This window comes from Austrofundulus limnaeus, unplaced genomic scaffold (genome assembly GCF_001266775.1).
Source record: "Austrofundulus limnaeus strain Quisiro unplaced genomic scaffold, Austrofundulus_limnaeus-1.0 Scaffold112, whole genome shotgun sequence".
In the NCBI taxonomy this organism is placed as follows: domain Eukaryota; kingdom Metazoa; phylum Chordata; class Actinopteri; order Cyprinodontiformes; family Rivulidae; genus Austrofundulus; species Austrofundulus limnaeus.
The window spans coordinates 413,700-418,689 of record NW_013952514.1 but is presented as its reverse complement, the minus strand read 5'-3'; the positions used below and the strand labels follow the sequence as shown (position 1 = coordinate 418,689).

At 39.2% G+C, this 4,990-nt stretch overlaps 1 protein-coding gene across 1 annotated transcript in view; it reads right to left on the bottom strand.

The window, feature by feature from the left end:
* Positions 1-4,990, bottom strand: part of cdkal1 (CDK5 regulatory subunit associated protein 1-like 1) — a 276,863-nt gene that overhangs the window by 157,549 nt on the left and 114,324 nt on the right. The window lies entirely within an intron of this gene.

Below are 4,990 nucleotides of genomic sequence, written 5' to 3'. Positions count from 1 at the left end.
CACAGTGTATTTGTCATTCACAATTATTTTTTCTTCTTTTTTATAGTTTCAAAATGTCCATGAATAAGTACAAAAATTAATAAACCCCCACAAAAAACACAATGTTAAGTGTCCTTTTTTTCTTTTTCTTTCTTTTTTTTTTTTTACAAAGTCCAATATTCAGGGCAGGCAAAGGCTCCCGAACACTTTGTTGCCCCACAGCAAAAGAGATGATGTGATGGAAGTTTCAAATAAACAGAAACAGGAATCCGTTTTTCTTTTCTCCCTCTGCAATGTAACTTTTTATTTTGATGACGTCACCACTCCCAGGACTTCTGGTTTGCTACGTCGTAGCATTTTGAGCAGACGTGTTTTGTTTTGGTCTCCGTTTTCTTCTCCTCTGTGAAACTGGCCACTCAGCTAACGAAGGAATGATAACAAAAATAGTCGAGGGATTAACCAGCCTCTGTCTTATTTTCCTTTTAATAATTCCTATGATGTCAAACACTGGTGGAATGTTTGTGGTGGTTGTTTCTATCACCGGGTCTGGGGAAAGACTGCCATCTTTACCTCCGTGGTAGAAACATCTTGGACCAGGCAACCAATCAGGTGAGTCCGGGGGAAGAACGTTCCAGGGTGTATCGGAGAGTGTAAAAGGACGGGATGGGCCGAGGGAAAGAGGAAAATTGTGTAACCAGCTCACAGCAACTAGCGGGTTGTCACAACGGAAACGTGGAGGGGAATCAAAAATACAAAAGACAAAAACAACTGCCATGGTGCACCGGAAAGTCTGGTGGATACCGGAGACCAGATTTTGTTTTTTGTTTCTCTGTTAAAAATAAACCAAACTATCTCCATTGCTTCTTCCATGTCTTCCATGTTTATTTACTCTGAACTCACATTTGATCTTGAGAAGTTTCTTGAGATTTCCCTTCTGACATCTGAATGTTTGTGTTTATAAGACCCATCCTAGTGAATCTAGAATTTTTTTTCATCATGTGTTTGGTCCCTCAGCCTTTGAAAATCAGCCGACAATTTTAAAATCTTGCTGTGTGAACCAGGTATTACACACCCTATGATCTGTGCTGCAACAATTGTGCTTTAAATAAGAAGGTTTTGGGCACTGAGAAAAAGTACAATTAAAGGTGCGTTAACGTAAAGAAGCCTTTTGCCATGCTGAAAAAAAGTGTCACAGACAAACCTGACACTGATTCAAGCAGTTGATTAGCTGAAAAAACATTGAGAGGCTCAGACAGTGCTGATGGTGCGCTGAACTGACCTCACCCCTACCGTTTGGCATGTTCACCCTGTGTTCATTGCTGAATCACTGAGTAGCAACTAGGAGTGTTTTCACACAATTGACCTTTCTTTTGCTGCACAGCTTCAGCAGCATGTACTGCCTGCAGAGCCTTACTAACTAATACTGTATGGTCAAAAAATATATGTATATATAGATTTGGGCACATCAGCCCAAAAACACCATATAAGGCTATGTTTCCTGCCTCAGATGTCCATTCATGAAAATGACAGTGAAAACTAAAAAGAAGAACTTTACGAGTTCAGAGACTGAAGTCCTTCTGTCAGAGATCCAGAAAAGAAAATCTGTCATTTTTAGCAGTGTCAGCTGTGGAATAAAATGAGCTGCTAAGGGCTTGGACCCCTAATACAAATCCAGAAAGAAGAGAAGAAGATACATTTTACAATGAATGCCAATTTAAACAAGACATGTAAACCATGTGAGGAGAAGAGTCATGGGTAAAAAGCATAATGTGAAGTGACATTTGGACATCCTGACATCAAAACATTGGTAAGCAGCTAAAGCTTGCATTTGTGTAAAACACACTACCAGAATGCTACAAACATCTGACTGGAGAAGAAAATGAATTTAGATATAATTTTAACTATTTTACATTTTGATGGTTAATGTGTCCTTAAAATCAAAATTTAATTTAATTTAATTTTTATTTTTATTTAATTTTTTTGTTCCACTCTTGGAGGAGCAAGACGCTTTTTCCTTCTCTCCTGCCCGTCCTATCTTCCCTGCTTTGCTGCTCGGAGCTTTCTCTACGTTTTCATCCGAAACAAGACATTATGGATATTTTTACTTTTAGGGATTTGGTTAGCTGGTCTCTTAATAAATTTTTGGAACAAAGTTTTTTTTCCATGGGAGGACATGTCAAAGGTGGGACCTCTGTTCTGCTCTGTTCTGGATATATATTTGGATTCCGATCACTGGATTCTACAGATTGGCTTGGTGGTCACCTAGTGTTCTACAAACAGCGTTGGTGGCTATTCATTTCCTGACTGCCTGACCAATATGAAGGATTGTCGTTCTATCAGCACTCAAGACTTTTGCCTTGTGCGAGCTGGACTCGGTCTACAAGCGGTTCTGCTGACAATCGCGGGCCGGCTGTGGTCCCTGGACTTTGCTGGCCAGATGGAATTTATCTTGGAGAAAGATAGCCCGGCTCCGTGGAATTTGTCCACACTATTTGTCTGATTGGATTTGCCACATTGAGAAGTACCAGCAGACGTTAAAGCAGATGGAAAATTGTCATTGTCTGCCTGGCCCAGAACATTCTCTTCTGTTCCCAAAACAACTGATTACAGAATTTGGCTCTCTCTTACATGACCTTGGGAGCTGTGGACTAAATTCTTCCTGGATGTGTACGTCGACTGAGGGTCTGCCCCACACCTCCCCCCACTCCCACCCCCATCTGTGATCTGGTTCCTGGAGCAAGCTGAGGGCCGCACAGAATGAACAATTAACATCCATATTAACATCCAAATTCTGGACTGTGGTTGCGTGGGTTTTGGGAACTCGATTCTTTGGGCTCGTTTTTCAGATGTTCACACATTCTTATATTGTGCTGCCAACACAACGCTATGTGTTAAGTCTAAACCACAGTTGTTGCTGTCCACTATTACTTTTCATGGCTCTCAGATCAAAGTAATACATCAGAGTAAATACATATGTTTTAATATTGATGATGCCCTGGATTTTGTTCCCAATATCTGATAGCAGGTGAAAGAGTTGAAGATGAAGTTAGGCTTTGATTCTGGAATTAATTCATACCTATATTTTGAGGCTAGAAAACACCTTGTTGCTGCCATTTGTTGGTCCATCTTAGACTACAGAGACATAATTCTTATGCATCTCACTGCTACCGTATGTTAGACTCTGTTTATTATCTTGTCCATTACTGTGTTTTGCATACCCAGGTTCGATGGACAGCCTTATCCACCTGCAGACTCTGCCATTGGCATAATCTTGTTTACAAAGCATTATTGGGTTTCCTTCTCCCTTATCTCCTATCTTATATTGTTAAGAACTCCTCAGGAGGTTAATCTAAGCACTCTAATGATTTAATTTTATTAACTACACCTAAGGTTCATACAGATTATAGTAAAATACCATTCGAGTTTGCTGCTCTCTTAGACTGGTATTAACTGCAGAAAGACTTGAAGCTGATGGGGTTGGTCTTTTTTTAATGATCTTAAGGTCATTCTTTTTGTAAATATTTTAACTGATTTGATAGTTTTTAGCTTGTGTCCTCTTATTTTTATAATACTTTCACTACAGTGGTTTTATTACTGGTAATGTTTATGTGCTGCTGGCATTCTGACCAGGTCTCTCTTGACATAAAAGATTTGTAATCTGAATGGGATCTACCTTGTTAAATAAAGCTTTGAATAAAAACAAAATGAAACAAAGAATAGCTGAACATAAGGAGTCAAATATGCATTTTTCGGCCAAAATTGTTCATAAAGACTTTAAGTAATTCCAAAATAACCATGAACAGCTGTGTCTCAGACTGGGACAAACAGCAATGTATGGATTTACAAGAGTACAGAAGCTTAATTCAAATTGTCAATGAAAAGAAAAGAGGAGGATAATAAAGATGAAAAAACTGTGTGTGTGTTGGGGGGTGGGGGGCATACTGCCCTCAGCAAATGTAAATGCATGGCTGGGTAAAAACTCTAGAAATGGGGGTCTTTGTTGAAAATAAAGGGGTCTGTTCTTTAAACGTAAAAAGACTTCTGTTCCCATAGATAGTTTTTGATGTAAATTTCTGACCTCCAGTTTGTCATACTGGGTTTAAAACTGTTGGTTTTGTTTGCACAAAGGGTTCTTATTATTACAGGAGATTACAGCTGGTTGCAGAAACATGCTGTTGAGTTAGTTTGATTTTACTTGATAAACAGAATATTGGATGTCAAGCTGAGATTTTGAACAAACTACCGATTATTAATGAATCACAGTTCAGCTGCTCAAAAAAATAAAGCAACATGACTGACTGACAATTATAAAAGGATGTACTTGGAATTGTTTGAGTACACAAAAGATCAACAGCTCCACTTCCCACTTACAAACCACAACAAAAATGGACTGTTATGCGATTTATACAACATCAAAAAGACATAAGTAAATATAGCTTTCACCACTAACTTTTTAATAAAACAGCCATAGATAAAAAAGTTTAAAAAAGTAAAATAAATGGTTCAGATTACACTGCAAATAACCTATATTCTTAATTTCTAAATGCACACTTTTCTTGTTCAACCATTTACCTTCTTCCCAATCGACAACACCTGCAAACATGCTTTGTCTTTTCTTAATCTTTTGCAGAGTGTTCAAACTGATAGGAGCATTATTAATGTCACAAATCGGCCAACACGAGAAGAAAAGAGAACACAGCTATCTGTCCATCCATCTCTTCCTCTTAAGAGTGCTGCTTATCCTAGCTGAGGGCAGTGGAGACGGTAGCTGGGTCACAGGACCTAGATGTGGAGAAAACACAGACAGATGGGGCCCTCTGTGTGAACACACACACACACACACACCCCTACCACCAGGGGGTCCATCCATCCTAATGTGATCAGGCCCAGCTGAGTGGATCACACCAACATTAATCTCAAGAGACAGTCAGTGGCTTGGGTGTTTGTGTATTTGTGTCAGGTGTGTGTGTGTGTGTGTGTGTGTGTGTGTGTGTGTGTGTGTGTGTGTGTG